Genomic DNA, 17,813 nt, shown 5'->3' with positions numbered 1-17,813 from the left:
CCAAGAACTTCCAGATGTCCAAGCTGGGTTTAGAAAAGAAAGAACAACTAGGAAATTGCCAACGTTTGCTGGATTATAGAGAAAGCAAGAAAATTTCAGAAAAACATCTATCTATGTCTCATTGACTACACTAAAGCCTTTGACTATGTGGATCATGACAAACTGTGGAAAGCTCTTAGAGAGATGGGAATACCAGACCATCTATCTCTCTCTTGAGAAACCTGTATGTGGGTCAAGAAGCAACAGTTAGAAGCCTATAAGGAGCAAGTGAGTGGTTCAAGATCGAGAAGGGAGTATCACAGAACTTTCTGCTGTCACCCTGTTTGTTTAACCTAAATGTTGAGCACATCATGAGAAATGTTGGGCTGGATGAATCACAAGCTGGAATCAAGATAGGCAGGAGAAACATCAACAACCTCAGATATGCGGATGATACCACTCTAATGGCAGAAAGCGAAGAGAAACTAAAGAGCCTCTTGATGAGGGTGAAGGAGGAGAGTGAAAGAGCTGGCATAAGACTAAATAATTAAAACAAAACTAATATCATGGCATCCAGCCCCATTACTGCATGGCAAATAGAAAGGTGGAAGTAGTGACAGGTTTTCTCTTCTTGGGCTCCAAAATCACTGCAAACAGTGAATGCAACCATGAAATTATAAGATGATAGCTTCTTGACAGAAAGCCATGACAAACCTAGATAATGTGTTGAAAAGCAGAGATGTTACTCTGCTGACAAAGCTCCATATAGTCAAAGCTCTGGTCTTCCCAGTGGTCACATGGTTGTGAAAGCTGGACCATAAAGAAGGCAGAACACCAAAGAATTGATGCCTTTGAACTGTGGCACTGGAGAAGACTCCTGAAAGTCTCTTGGATTGCAAGGAGATCAAAGCAGTCAATCTTAAGGGAGCTCAATCCTGAATATTCTCTGGAAGGACTGATGCTGAAGCACCAGTATCTTAGTCATCTAATGAGAATAGATGATTCATTGGTAAAGTTATTGATGTTGGAAAAAATTGAGGGCAGAATGAGAAGAAGGTGTCAGAGGATGAGATGGCTGGATGGCAGCCATCACCAATGCAATGAACATGAACTTGAGCAAACTCCAGGAGATGGTGAGGGACATGGAATCTTGGGGTGCTGCAGGTTATGGGTTTGCATAGAGTTGAACACAACTGAGTGACTGAACGACAAGAGGAGAAGGAATGGTGGGAATATGAAAGTGGCAGGGAAATATTCTAAGTTTAATATCATGGAAGTAGAGCAGTTCTAATTGATAATCAGGCCAAAGAGGCAACTGTGCATGTGAGCGGTAACTGTTTGGCATAGAGGATTTGCTAAAGTGAACTATAAAGTGAAAGTGTAGGAAAAGGCACCAAGGTGAAGTCATGTGGTATATATAACTGGGTATGGCTGTGATAAAGCAGAATGAAGCATTCTTTTAGTGATGGAATTTGACCCTTGGTATTTTACCACAAATAACTAAATTACAAATAAGTAAATCTGAGTCATAAAATCATAAAGCTTTAAAACTGAAATGAATATTTAAGACAGACTTACTGAATTGCCATCATTTTACAATTGAGGAAGTGGTGAAAATATGAATTGTCAGAGGTCACACTTCTAGTGAGTAAGAAATTTAAGGCTACACAAAAGCTTAGTACTTCATGGACGAATTTAAATATTATCATACTAAGTGAAGTAAGTCAGACAGAGAAATACAAACATCATCTGAAATACAAATATAATCCATATCACGTATATGTGGAATCTAATAAAAATGAGACAAATGAACCTTTTTACAAAACAGAAGCAGACTGATAGATCTCAAAATCAAATCTATGGTTACTGAAGGAGAAATATGGTGAGACATGATAAATTAGGAGATTGGGATTAACATATATAAAATAAATAACTAACAAAGATCTGCCATTAGCACAGGGAATGCTACTCAATATTCTATAATAACTTATGTGGGAAAAGAATCTGAAAAAGATTGTGTGTGTACAGTATGTGTATATATATACACACACATATATTTGTATATAACTGATTTACTTTTCTGTACACTTGAAATAACACATTATAAATTAACTATACTGTAATTTAAAAAAAAAAAAAAAAACAGAACTTGGCTACATGTACAGGCCTACCTCAGATATTACAAGTTTGATTCCAGAGCACCACAATAAAGTGAATATAGCAATACAGTGAGCCACATAATTTTTTTTGTTTCCCAGTCCATATAAATGTAATTTACACTGCACTGTAGTCTTAATAGCATTATGTCTAAAAAAGGTACATATCTAAAAATATCTTACTGGTAAAAAAATACTGTCATCTGAAACTATAGCAAGTTGTTGTTGTTGTTGTTTTTGAAATGTTGTGAGAATTACCAAAATGTGACCCAGAAACAGTAAATGAGCAAATGTTTGGAAAATGGCGCTGATAGACATACTCAATGAAGGGTTGCAATCCCTCACTTTGTAAAAAATGCATTATCTGTGAAGTACAATAAAACAAGGTATGCCTGTAATTTAAATGGATCATAGCTTACTGACACTGAAGAGTATTTTCTATAACATCCTGTGAAAAATATATGATTTGTCTTTTCCACAGAGTTGCTTAGTTCTTTGTATTTCAGTATTTATTGGATTGATAATGGTCCATTAATTGATAAAAACTGTTTGTTTTTTTTAAGATAAGAGACATAGTTACACAGAACAGGCAAGTTTTGATTGGTTCAACAGGTTGTATCACTTTTAAATAATTTATGTTTTATTTATAACTTAAACTGATTGAAAATGTATTCTCAAATATTGTCACAGGTTAGTGTTGAATAATGTTTGAATCATACTGTGATTTGCTCAACTAGATATGAGTAAGTTTCTTTTAATTTCACTAAACTCAACAGAAAAAAAATTGATTTATCTTTGTATGTATGATGATTTAGCAGAACTACAGAATGAATTACATTGCTAGAAAAATTCACTGAAAGATTAACCAATCCACCCCCTCATTTTTTTAGATGAGCACCACAGATATCAGAAAAGTTTAAATGATTATTCCACCTGACTTGCACTACATGACTAGGTTTCTTAGATTTCTTAATTCCGTTAGCATTTCCCAAGCTTCTCCTATCCCAAGAATTTAAGTACTTGGTGGCAATAATTGTGGACTAATGGAGCTTCTGAGCCTTAATCTCCACTACAATTCATTTCAGTGCCTCTCTTCTCAGTATAACACCTTATTTAACCTTACTTTACATATTGATATTCAGATCCTACATATCACATGGATATAAGCAATTTATTATATTTTTGGTTGATTTAAAAAAATCCCTAGAAAGGAAGAGCCTAAACAAGACAAAAATACTTTTATATAATAACCACTATACTACAGTAAAAAAGCAAACAAAACTGTAGTCCAAAGCCAACCATAACAGCAAAAGCAGAGTGGGGAGGAGAGACTTCTGCCCTCACCAGTATGTACTAAAGTGTCTCTATACCCCTATTGAGATTGCTGCAGTAAAGATCACATGGGGAGTCTGGACTTGACCCCTCTCTGGGTAGTAACCAGATGCCCCGCCCTTTCCCCTCTAGCAAGGTGTTAAAGAAGGCTTAATGGAGTCGAGACTTTCACCATCACTTGCTACAAATAAGGTCACCCCCCAATGCAGCATTTGTAGATACTTGGGGAGCCAGAAGCTCCACCCTCATGCAGTAAAATGAGAATCCTTCCCCTCATGTGTCAATGCAGACCAAGTAGGGAAAACTGGACTTCTACCTCTATCTAGTAGTAATAAGAAGGTACTTTTATTTTCCCCAATGAAGCAAGAAGTATCAAATAAAGCCAATTAAAACAGAAGATTTAAGTAAAGATGTAAGCTCTCACAATATAATACTAAATATTCAGGTTTCAATCACAAACGGTTCATTATCCAACTACCAGGAAGACTTCTAACTAAATGAAAAGAGACAATCAATAGATGCCAACACTGAGATGTTGGCTCACAACTGTCTCACAAAGATTGTCAAGCAGTCATGGTAAAAGTATTTCAACAAGCATTTAAAGTCACTCTTGAAAAATTTTTAAAAATATTAGAAAGATTTAGAAAATAAATAGAAAGTTTTGGTAAAGAAACAAAGCATAAAAAAAACCACCAAATGAAAATTTTAGAAGAAAGATGCAAAAGAAAGAATCAGTGACATGGAAGACAGAACAATAAAAATTGTCCATCTGAACTAATTAAAAATAGGATGGGAAAAATCCAAAACCTCAGACATCTTTTGGACTATAATAAAGATCTGTTATTTTTGTCATCATAGTTGTGGATGGAGAGAAAACAGGGCAGCACTGACAAATACTTGAAGAAATAACAACTGAAAATTTTAAAATATAACAAGAGATATGAACCTATGGACTCTAGAAATAATAACCACAAACAGGAGAAACCTAAGGGAATCCACATCAGGATACCATAATTAAGATGAAAGCTGAAAACAAAGAAAATATCCTGAAATCAGTCAGAGGAAAATGACGCTATATCTATAAGGGAAAAACAGTTCAAATGACAGACTATTGCCTATCAGAAACCACAGAAGACAAAAGAAATGGGCACAAGAGGAAGGAACTGTCATTCAGCATCTTATACCCAACAAAAATATCCTTCAGAAATGAAAGGGAAATCAAAACACTCTCCAATGAGGAAAAACTAAGAGAATTTGTCATCAAAAGATCTCCCCTAAAAAACTAGCTAAAGGAAGTTTTTTTTTAAGCAGAAAGGAAATGATAAAATAAGGAACCTTGAAACAACAGGTAGGGAAAAAGAACATGGATGGTAAGCAAAATATGGGTAAATGGAACAAATTTCCCCTCTACTCCTGAATATTTTAAGTTTGAAGATTAAAGCAAATATCATAAGACTATCCTATGTGGTTCCAAATGCATGTAAAAAAGTGTTTAAAACAATTACAAATAGAAGATGAAAGATATACAGAGAAATGAGTGTTCTATACTTCACAAAATTTTTAAAAGAATGACTCCAATTGACTGTGATAATACATATGTATATATAATGCAATATATACAATTAATAAATCAATTAAGAAAAACTATACAAAGATATGCTCAAAATAACTAGAAAGATACATTCAGAAAAAAAAAAAAAAAACACAAATAGGAGAAAAAGGCAAGCTTAAGCCTTAACATATTAAATATGCTGTAAGTGATATAAATACACCAATTAAAACACAAAGACAGATTCAGTTAAAAACTATGACCCAACAATATGCTGTTAATAAGAAAATCATTTCATGTATAAAAAGCTAGAAGTATAAGAATGGAAAAATATGTATCATATAAACACTTTATAAGGGAAAGAGAGACTTGTGATGTAAATATCAAAATAAATCAACTTCAGAGAAAATAAAACTAATAAGGACAGAGAGGGACATTATATATTAAGGCTTATTCAAAAAGAAAATACAGCAATTCCAGCAATCCTAAATAAATATGCATCAAAAAATGAAGCTGCAAAATATATGAAGCAAAAGTAAGTAAAACTAAAAGTAGAAATAGAAAAACCTACAATTATAGCTATTTCACCCATCTTTCCTCAACAATTGATAGAACAACTGGACAAAAAATCAGTAAGGATATATAAACTCTGTACCACACCAACTAGATCTAATTAAAATTTATTTAAGACTTCACTGAACAGCAGCAGTATACATTATTTTCATGCCCGTCTTCAGAATATACACCAAGATAGGCCATATTCTGGGAAATAAACAAATATAAAGAGCAGAAATCATGAGTGCATTTTCTGACCACAATGAAGTAAAACCAGAAATCAATAGTAGAAAGATACCAGATAAATCTCCAAAGTCTTAGAAACTAAAAAACACAATTCTAAATAATCCATGTGCCAAGGAGAATGTCTCAAGGGAATTTCTTTTTTTAATGAACTGAATGAAATGCAAATAAAACATACCAAATTTAAGGGACAAACCAAAAGCAATGAAGAGAGGAAAGCTTATAGCACTAAATGCATATATTCAGTTCAGTTCAGTTCAGTCGCTCAGACTCTTAGAAAAGAAATATCACAAATAAATAATCTAAGTCTAATCTTAAAAAAATAGGAAAAGAAGACACATATAAACCCAAAGCAAGCAGAAGGATGGATATAGTAAAGATAAGAGCAGATTTAAATTTATTTGAAAACAGAAGACAATATAGAAGTATCAATGAAGAGAGAAGAAAGAGCTGGTTCCTTGAAAAGATATTACAATTGGACAAACCTCTAGCAAAACTGGAAAAAAAAAGATGCAAATTACTAATATCAAGAATGAAATAGAGAATATCACAATAGACACTTCAGGAATCAAAATAATAACAAGGAAATACTATGAACAACTTTACACAAGTGGATTTGACACAAGGAAGAAATGGAGCAATTAAAGAAAAAAGAAGAAGAAGCACGAGCTCTCAAAATTAATTTAATATGAAATAGGTAATTTAAGTAGCCCTATGAATAGTAAAGAAACTGAGTTCACAATTTTGAACATCCCAAAAAAGAAATACCCAGGTCCAAAGGGTTTCACTGGAGAATTCTACCATAAAAGAATGAACACAAACTCAAAAAATATAAAAGATTATAAAAATTTCCAATTCATTTTATGAAACTAGTACTACTTAAATATCAAAATAAGGCAAAAAGTCAGTACCCCCCAAAAAGGAAACTACAAACATACATTCCTCATGTATGCAGAGGCTGAGATCCTTAACAGATTATTAGCAAGTAGAATCTGACAATAGTTAAAAGAATTAGAAATGATCAAGTATAGTTTATTCCATATATGCAAAGCTTGGTCAGTATTTGAACATAAATCAGTGTAATCCACTATATCAACAGATTATAGAAGTTAAAATTCACATTGATTCTGGCAGTGAAAAGATGGAAGAAGGACCTTGGTTCTTGTTGTCTTTGAAGACAGAATTCAGTGAAGAAACCAAAATTGTGAAAAAGATAAAAGTGTTTATTGAGAGCAAACTACCAGTGAAAGAACACAGGTGGGTTCTGAATGACTTACATGTTATGAGGGTGACTTAGGGTTCTTACATGGGACAGTTTTCCAGGTTCTCTCTGGCCAATCATCCCCATATTTGGTTCTGGAGTGTGCATGTATCTCAGCCAATATGAATTACAGCTGGCATCTTCTTCCTCCATTTGTCCTTCCCCTAGACTGAGGGCCTTCTCTGTGCATGTGTCCAGCTGGGAAATCCACAAGAATGCACCCAGGCCAGGGCTCAATGCTCTCATTAGCATCCCATCTCAAAGAATTAGCATTTGCAGCTGTTCCGTCTGGGGCCTATCTACTCCTTACCTCAACATGCTTATATCAACATATACAGCAAAAGCTTTTGGCAAATTTTAACATCTATATATGATAAAAATAAGAATAAGCTTGATGAAAAGCATCTACAACAAAAATATATGTATGCTGCTGCTGCTGCTGCTGCTAAGTCGCTTCAGTCATGTCCGACTCTGTGCGACCCCATAGATGGCAGCCTACCAGGCTCCCCTGTCCCTGGGATTCTCCAGGCAAAAACACTGGAGTGGGTTGCCATTTCCTTCTCCAATGCATGAAAGTGAAAAGTGAAAGTGAAGTCACTTAGTTGTGTCTGACTCCTAGCGACCCCATGGACTGCAGCCCACCAGGCCCCTTTGTTCATGGGATTTTCCTGGCAAGAGTACTGGAGTGGGGTGCCATTGCCTTCTCCAAAATATATGTATAGCTAACATTATATTTAATAGCCAAAGAATAAATGCTTAAATCTACACAGAACAAGATAAGGATATCTACTCTCACCATTCATTCAACATAGCACTGGAAGTACCAGCAACAAAGGTCAAGTGTTTAGAATGTATAAAGAAGTCTCAAAACTCAATGATAATAATAATAATAAAAACAAATAATCCAATTAGAAAATGGGCAGAAGAGACTTTTAACTAATGAGGACATACAGATGGCAAATAAAGTCAATTAAAACCACAATGAGATATTAGTTACCAGAATGCCTAAAATAAAATTATAGTGACAGCACCAAGTACTGGTAAGGATTCATAGAAACTAGATCACTCATACACTGCTGATGAGAATGTAAAATGGTACAGTCACTTCAAAAAGTTTTTCAGTTTTTATAAAACTAAACATGCAACTACCATACTACTCAGAAATTGCACTCTTGGACATTTATCCTAAAGAAATGAACATGTATGTTCACAACAAAACTTGTGTCTAAATATTTTATATCAGCTTTAATAGTAATAGCCTAAACACTGGAAATGACCCAGATGTTTAACTGGTGAACAGTTAAAGTAGTTGTGTGATATCTATACCATGCAAAATTACTCAGAAATAAAAAAAGAGCTACTAACGCAAACAACTTAGATAAATCTCCAGAGAAATATGCTGAGTGAAAAAAGCCAATCCTGAAAGGTAAGTTACTCTATAATTCCATTTATGTTAACATTCTTGAAATGACAAAATTATATATAAGTGGAAAACAGAGGAGTTGTTGCTGGGATTTAGAAGAAGATAGCTACTTGGAGCAAATTGGGTATGGCTGCAAAAGAACACAGGGCTTCCCAGGTGATGCAATGGTAAAGAATCTGCCTGTCAGTGCAGGAGAAGCAGGAGATGCGGGTTCGATTCCTGGGTCTGGAAGATCTCCTAGAAGAGGAAATGGTAACCCACTCCAGGATTATTGCCAGTAAAAGTCCCACGGATGGAGGAGCCTGGCAGGTATAGTCCATTGGATCATGAAGAGTTGGGCATGACAGCCCAGCACAGCACTAAAAGAACAACAAACAGGATCCCTGTAGCTATGGAGATGTTCTGCATCTTGACTGTATCAATATAAATATCTTGGCTGTGATATTGTGCCATAATTTTTTTCAAAATGTTACCATGAGGGAAACTAGGTAAAGAATACAATGAGGTATTTCTATATTATTCCTTACAACTTACATGTGAATCTACAGAACCAGTGTCTCCTGCATTGCAGACAGATTCTTTACTGACTGAGCTATCAGGGAAGCCCAATCTAAAACTAAAAAGTGTCAATAAACAATAAATCCCTAACTCTCTCCTTCCCTTCCCTGGACACTCAGTTCACCACCAAAAGTTTCTTCTTTCAAGTGAAGCAAAGAAATCCTTCCCACTATATTAAAAAGAAAAAGCAATTGCAACACATAAATGATTATAAATGGTTTCATTTATGGGAGAATGAGAAGAATCATATGACACCAAATAATGCATAATCTGATAAACTGTTTCTTCATCTTATATAAAGATGTGATCACTTTTGATAAATGCAAAGTCATATATTTTCCTTATAAGACTATCAGAAATTTTAAAATAAATGATAATCATTAAACCATTCAAAACAGTAAAAAAAAAAAAAAATCCAATTACGTGTTTTCAACCTTCCTTCCAGGGACTAAATGCACCTAATTCATAAAACAGCAATGTATTGATAGAAGGAATATAGCCTTAATCTGAGAAAGGCTGTGTTTGACTCTATGCATCCTGGTCTGTTGATTTCTGGGGACTTTGTGAATGTTGTGACTGAGAAGAAAACCTAAAGAAAGTAAACATATTTCACTCTCTTTAAAGTTGAGGCTTAAGTATACTCGATTTGTTTAACATCATCAATAAAGAAAAGAACAAAAGCACACAAGAAGAGAAGGTGGTGATGGGACACACTTAACTTGAGAACTGGTGCCAGGCAGGGGGCATAAAGAGAAGGAAACACATAAACAGATTTTTGTTTCTTTCCTGCTGCCTCTTCCACTTACAAAAATCTCTATCTACATCCCTACCTCCAGGATCCACTTCTCACCACCTTCATCACTAGTATCCTGGGACACATCACCAAATGATGCTCAATTCTCTCAACAAACTTTTCCACTTCTATAAGCAATACATACACAACAGCCAGGGGCCTCATTAAACCGAAGTTAGTGGATAGCGTTACTTCTCTGCTCAAAACTGAGTGGCCCTCACTTGTCTCAAGGAAAAACCGAAATCCCGTAATTGTCTACTAGGCCCCACAGGCCAAGCCCCACACTCACCCGACTTGTGCAGCTCTAGCTATCTCACAGGCTTCCTCAGAGGAGGAGGCCAGGTCCTGAGGAGCCGGGAGCCAGCATCTCACCTTCCGGTCCTCAGCTCTATCCTCACCGCAGGGACGATGCGTGGACCTCAGGCCTACCTCCAACCCCTCCAGTTTCTTTCCTGCTGGGTCTCACTCACCTAAACAGCAGAACTAGGCCGGCAGGGAAGGAGGCTCCCCAGGTCCTGGAAGCAGAGGTGGGAACTCAGGGGGCCCCCATGTACTCAGATAGAGTTCAAAGGTGATGGGACCCCGGGGTTGGCAACTGTGCATCCCCTGGCTCTGGCCCATCTAGGGAGGGAGGCGAGAGTGGAGGCTGGCTAGCAACCATGGAGGGCAGAGCCCCCAGGCCCATGCTGCCTCTCCACAGAGCTCTCGTGCTCTGGTCATCCCTCCCACACTGGGTCAGTGTCCCTGTTTACAATGTCTGTTGCCTCCTGCCCTGCTGCCCACCGTATTTGCTTCAGTTTGCCTGTGGTTCAATTCCTTACTGCCTTGAGGTGTTACCTACATCACCTGTTCTTGAAGATGCATCATCTGACCAGGATATTTCATTATACAACCCTTATCCCCACCTTTGTGGTCTATGCCACTTTATTTACTTTTTTCTTTGTTCAACGCACTATTCACTTTCTTTTTTTTTTTAATTTAATTTAATTAATTTATTTATTTATTTTTAATTTATTTTTTATTTTACTTTACAATTCTGTATTGGTTTTGCCATACATTGACATGAATCCACCACGGGTGTACATGCATTCCCAAACATGAACCCCCTCCCACCCCCCTCCCCACAACATCTCTCTGGGTCATCCCCGCGTACCAGCCCCAAGCGTGCCATATCCTGCATCGGACATAAACTGGCAATTCAATTCTTACATGATATTATACTTGTTTCAATGCCATTCTCCCAAATCATCTCACCCTCTCCCTCTCCCTCTGAGTCCAAAAGTCCACTATACACATCTGTGTCTTTTTTGCTGTCCTGCATACAGGGTCATCATTGCCATCTATCTAAATTCCATATATATGTGTTAGTATACTGTATTGGTGTTTTTCTTTCTGGCTTACTTCACTCTGTATAATCGGCTCCAGTTTCATCCATCTCATCAGAACGGATTCAAATGTATTCTTTTTAACGGCTGAGTAATACTCCATTGTGTATATGTACCACTGCTTTCTTATCCATTCATCTGCTGATGGACATCTAGGTTGTTTCCATGTCCTGGCTATTATAAACAGTGCTGTGATGAACATTGGGGTACATGTGTCTCTTTCAATTCTGGTTTCCTCCGTGTGTATGCCCAGCAGTGGGATTGCTGGGTCATAAGGCAGTTCTATTTGCAATTTTTTAAGGAATCTCCACACTGTTTTCCATAGTGGCTGTACTAGTTTGCATTCCCACCAACAGTGTAGGAGGGTTCCCTTCTCTCCACACCCTCTCCAGCATTTATTGCTTGCAGATTTTGGATCGCAGACATTCTGACTGGTGTGAAGTGGTACCTCATTGTGGTTTTGATTTGCACTTCTCTAATAATGAGTGGTGTTGAGCATCTTTTCATGTGTTTGTTAGCCATCCGTATGTCTTCTTTGGAGAAATGTCTATTTAGTTCTTTGGTCCATTTTTTGATTGGGTCGTTTATTTTTCTGGAATTGAGCTGCAGGAGTTGCTTGTATATTTTTGAGATTAGTTGTTTGTCAGTTGCTTCATTTGCTATTTTTTTCTCCCATTCGGAAGGCTGTCTTTTCACTTTGCTTATATTTTCCTTTGTTGTGCAGAAGCTTTTAATTTTAATTAGGTCCCATTTGTTTATTTTTGCTTTTATTTCCAGAATTCTGGGAGGTGGATCACAGAGGATCCTGCTGTGGTTTATGTCGAAGAGTGTTTTGCCTATGTTCTCCTCTAGGAGTTTTATAGTTTCTGGTCTTACATTTAGATCTTTAATCCATTTTGAGTTTATCTTTGTGTGTGGTGTTAGAAAGTGATCTAGTTTCATTCTTTTACAAGTGGTTGACCAGTTTTCCCAGCACCACTTGTTAAAGAGATTGTCTTTACTCCATTGTATATTCTTGCCTCCTTTGTCAAAGATAAGGTGTCCATATGCGTGTGGATTTATCTCTGGGCTTTCTATTTTGTTCCATTGATCTATATTTCTGTCTTTGTGCCAATACCATACTGTCTTGATGACTGTGGCTTTGTAGTAGAGCCTGAAGTCAGGCAAGTTGATTCCTCCAGTTCCATTCTTCTTTCTCAAGATTGCTTTGGCTATTCGTGGTTTTTTGTATTTCCATACAAATCTTGAAATTATTTGTTCTAGTTCTGTGAAAAATATCGCTGGAAGCTTGATAGGGATTACATTGAATTTGTAAGTTGCTTTGGGTAGTGTACTCATTTTGACTATATTGATTCTTCCGATCCATGAGCATGGTATATTTCTCCATCTATTAGTGTCCTCTTTGATTTCTTTCATCAGTGTTTTATAGTTTTCTATATATAGGTCTTTTATTCCTAAGTATTTTATTCTTTTTGTTGCAATGGTGAATGGAATTGTTTCCTTAATTTCTTTTTCCACTTTCTCATTATTAGTGTATAGGAATGCAAGGGATTTCTGTGTGTTGATTTTATATCCTGCAACTTTACTATATTCATTAATTAGCTCTAGTAATTTTCTGGTAGAGTCTTTAGGGTTTTCTATCTAGAGGATCATGTCATCTGCAAACAGTATTCACTTTCTAAGATAGGTATTTTTACTTCTTTGTTTTCCTTAGCAATCTGCTAGAAGTCAACTTACTCATGGCAAGAAAAAAATATTCTTCAACCATACCGGCTTTAGCTTTTTAGGTCACAGCAAGGACTTTGTCTCCTACTTCAGATCTGGCACTTTTCTTCATGCTCACAGCCACTATCTAGATCCAAGCAAACATCCTTCTCTTGAAATGCCACCATAACCTTCTGCTGCATACTATTCAGCAGAATAGTACATACTATCTCCCTTATGTGCATTTAGAGGGTTTTCTAAAATTCAAATGTGACTATGTTACTCCCATGTCTGAAACCATTTAATGTTTACTCATTGCATTTAGGATTATGTGGTATTTGAGTGAGAAAGCTCATTTGACATAGAATGATGGAGCATAGTTACAGACAGCTCATCTTGGAGATCAGAGAATTATTCCCATTACAGTGAGACTGCTGAATATGGCCTTAGGGAGAGGGAGTGGGTGTGACTTATTGAGAGCAATGTGCCTAACCTTGCCTCACCCTAGATTCAGCCCTTCAGATGAACCTCTCTAGAAGTCATGCTTTCCCAGTTTAGACACATTTAGGCAGTCAATGGGATTCTCTCAGGATTTCTGATTTGCCAATAGTTTAAAAATACTGAGAAAACTGGAAGTTTATAAGCATGAAAGGAAGACTGTGAGGAGTAGGGGAGAAGTGAAACAAGGCAGTATGAGAGCAATTGTTTAGAGAGATTTATAACATTCCTTGGTATTTAGCTGAGAATGTATCTTCTGATGGCAGGAGGGGAGATGGTGAGGTTTGTATTGATCAGTAGCCTGATCTCCAGGTGCTGAGGTCAGAGATTTGAGACCATGTAGAATCACTGATACATAAAAAGATAAAGCTAGACGATATCTCAGTAAAATCTTAATATATTACTTAGTAAAATCTTAGGGTATACTTCGTAATATCTTTATAGCTCTTTCATTCTAGGTTAATTCTGTGAATGTTTAGCTAATTTAAAACACCTCTATCACAAGATGGAATGTGACTAACAGTGTTGTATCATTATGTAAATAATTTCATGGTCTTGTTAATTTGATAGACTAATTTCTATCAAAACATGGATCATATCTGTCTTATTTTTTATTCCTGGGTCCTAGAGCAATGCTTGGGAACATGCTTTTTTGAATAAATGAATCATAATTTTTAGACTTATATTGTTTTGTTTCATATAATATTGCCATTATATGCATAAAAGTTTATGAAAATGTTTACCTGAATGAGAATATTGCAATATTATTATTTATAATACCCTGTGAAAAATAACTTATGAAGGACACTTTGAAAGATGGTTGTTCATGGTGGATTATCTTGAAGTTAGAAAAGAAATGTCCTATTAGGATGTTTTTTAACTTAGGTTATACAATAGGTTGTAGTTCAGTAGTCCTTATTGTGCAATAGTTCAGTTCGGTTCAGTTGCTCAGTCGTGTCCGACTCTTTGCGACCCCATGAATCACAGCACACCAGGCCTACTTGTCCATCACCAACTTCCGGAGTTCACTCAGACTCACATCTATCGAGTCGGTGATGCCATCCAGCCATCTCATCCTCTGTCATCCCCTTCTCCTCCTGCACCCAATCCCTCCCAGCATCAGAGTCTTTTCCAATGAGTCAACTCTTCGCATGAGGTGACCAAAGTACTGGAGTTTCAACTTTAGCATCATTCCTTCCAAAGAAATCCCAGGGCTAATCTCCTTCAGCATGCACTGGTTGGATCTCCTTGCAGTCCAAGGGACTCTCAAGAGTCTTCTCCAACACCACAGTTCAAAAGCATCAGTTCTTTGGCACTCAGCTTTCTTCACAGTCCAACTCTCACATCCACACATGACCCCAGGAAAAACCATAGCCTTGACTAGATGGACCTTTATTGGAAAAGTAATGTGTCTGCTTTTGAATATGCTATCTAGGTTGGTCATAACTTTTCTTCCAAGGAGTAAGTGTCTTTTAATTTCATGGCTGCAGTCACCATCTACAGTGATTTTGGAGCCCCCCAAAAATAAAGTCTGCCACTGTTTCCAATGTTTCCCCATCTATTTCCCATGAAGTGATGGGACCAGATACCATGATCTTCGTTTTCTGAATGTTGAGCTTTAAGCCAACTTTTTCACTCTTCTCTTTCACTTTCATCAAGAGGCTTTTTAGTTCCTCTTCACTTTCTGCCATAAGGGTGGTGTCATCTGCATATCTGAGGTTATTGATGTTTCTCCTGGCAATCTTGATTTCAGCTTGTGCTTCTTCCAGCCCAGTGTTTCTCATGATGTACTCTGCATATAAGTTAAATAAGCAGGGTGACAATAGACAGCCTTGACATACTCCTTTTCCTATTTGGAACCAGTCTGTTGTTCCATGTCTAGTTCTAACTGTTGCTTCCTGACTTGCATACAGTTTTCTTGAGAGGCAGGTCAGGTGGTCTTGTATTCCCATCTCTTTCAGAATTTTCCACAGTTTAAGTAATTCTTATCCATCTCAAGAAAATAGTAAAGGCTTTGGCATGAGATTCAGAAGAAAAGTTTATATTTGAGGATAACTGAAATAGCCACATTTGAATAACTGAATAATATATTTTCAAGGATACAAAATGATTTTTCAGTTTAAGTTCAATACTAAATTTTGGAACTTAAGTCATTCATTACCTACTTATTTAGTACTTAACATTTTACAGGATGTGGAATCAAAACAAAGTCCCTATCAATACATTCACACACACACACACACACACACACACACACACACACACACACATTACCCTCTGCATACTTATATTTCTACTGTACATATACACATACCTATATGATTATTTTATCTACTCACAGATACTTGTATACCTATTACATATATACAGATTCATACCTACTACTTATATTGTACATATATATATATATTTTCTGAGACTTAAGAGAGTATTAAAATTAAAACTGGTGACTAAAACCATTGTGAATGAGAAAGTAAATTTATAATTTTAATAAAATATAAGCATGATAAGAAAAGTCTGTAATTTCATGAAATGATATATTCTAAGAAATGACAGCTTTATTATGTAAGTTTCTTCTGAATTATATCTTAGATATGTGGAAGCATTCATGATGGAGTATGTACTCAATTTTTAATTTGTACTTTTAATTGTATCTCCCAAGATTTTTCTGTTATCTCTGAAGGATTCACCTTGCTAAAATGATTATTCAACTTTAAAAGTCTTCTGTTTTCAAAATGTTTTGAAAGAAAAACCATGTTAACAAATTATTTAGCCTATTTAAAAAAAAAATGGCACTCCGTAAATGTACTAGACCTTCTTTGTGCTTCCTGGTAACCTCTATAAGACACATTGACTCTTTCAGGAAATCGAGGTGCTGTTTAGTAAATGGCTTCACAGAGCATCGATTTCCATGAAATCAAGTGCTGCATGTTCTTCTTTATCAGCCATTCTCAAAAGTATTTGTCTTTTAAAGGCAAGAACAAATTGAATAAATGAAATATTTATCTTTCCCTTGCAAAGTCTGACAGACTTATATTCCAAGAGTATTTGTATTCTAAATCTTAGGTTTTACTTAATGTATATTCCTCGTAAGAGCATGTGTTTTCAACCACGTGCAGAAAAACTGACCCTGAAATTGTGTGTGCTATCTTATAATTTTTATGAATGGTTATCATAGGATTTTTGTATTGGACAAAGATCAGTTTAAAACAAGTAGAGGTAAATGCAATTACAATACAGCTTGTTATTAAGTGGTATCCACTTTATGTCAAATTGTGTTCTCCAAAATATTTAAAGTACATAACTATAAAAACTTGATAAACTGTTCACCCAAAGAGAAAGCAATCATATTATATATGGATTAATAAATGCAAGAAGGAAGAAAGTGTGAAGTAGAATGAAAAGTCAGGAGTCAAGGAGAGAGAAGAAAGACAACAATAGTAGGAAGGAAGCAAAATATTATGTAAAACAGATAAAGAATAAAACATTTTCAATAAAATGATGTATTGTTACTTCTTAGTTGTCTGGTCTCTTTTCCTCAGTTTCAAAACCATTAATATTTGTGATCACATTAAAATTTTAAAATTCTACATCACTGTTCTTACATATATATTAATAAGACCCCTTCTCTTACTATTTCTTCCTTACCACCAGTTTTGCCAGCCAGGAAGTACTCTTAGAAAACTAATTCTGTGTGTGGATAGATGGAGAGAAGGAAGAGAGAGAAGGAGGAATAGTTCAGCCTAAGGACAGGCTGAACATGGGGTCTGTGCCTTCAGTCAAAGCTTTAGATGGAAGATCTCAGGTTTCAATGCCACATGTTGACAAAATGTTTGATGCTCCACCAGCTTTACCAAAAACTGCCAGAAAGACTTTGGAAACTGTCAACAGAGCTACAGAAAAATCGGTTAAGATGAATGGACCGCTCAGACAGAAACAGACAACTTTCTTTACCAAAAAGATTGCTGAGAAGACTGTTAAAGCAAAAAGTTTTGTTCCTGCCTCAGATGACACCTACTCAGAAACAGAAAAATTATTTCCCTTCAATCCATTAGATTTTGAGTTTTAACCTGCCTGAGGAGCACCAGATCGCACACCTCCCCTGAATGGAGTGCCTCTCATGATCCTTGATGAGGAGAGGGAGCTTGAACAGCTGTTACACATGGGCCCCCTTTCGCCTCTGAAGATGTCTCCTCCGCTGTGGGAGTCTAATCTGCTGCAGTCTCCCTCAAGCATTCTGTCAACTCTGGATGTTGAATTGCCACCTGTTTTCTATGACTTAGATATTTAAATTTCTTAGCACTTCATAGTTTGGGTATGTATTAATAGTTTGTATTAATAAAGCAATTCTTTGTTTAACGGAGTCTTCCTAAAAAA

At 36.2% G+C, this 17,813-nt stretch overlaps 1 pseudogene; it reads left to right on the top strand.

Annotated features, from left to right (window-relative positions):
- The first annotated feature begins 4,830 nt into the window (after window positions 1-4,830).
- Window positions 4,831-17,813, top strand: LOC120881636 (annotated as a pseudogene).

The sequence above is a fragment of the Oryx dammah genome, unplaced genomic scaffold, assembly GCF_014754425.2.
Source record: "Oryx dammah isolate SB20612 unplaced genomic scaffold, SCBI_Odam_1.1 HiC_scaffold_2, whole genome shotgun sequence".
Taxonomy (NCBI): domain Eukaryota; kingdom Metazoa; phylum Chordata; class Mammalia; order Artiodactyla; family Bovidae; genus Oryx; species Oryx dammah.
This window is presented reverse-complemented; position numbering and strand designations above follow the sequence as displayed.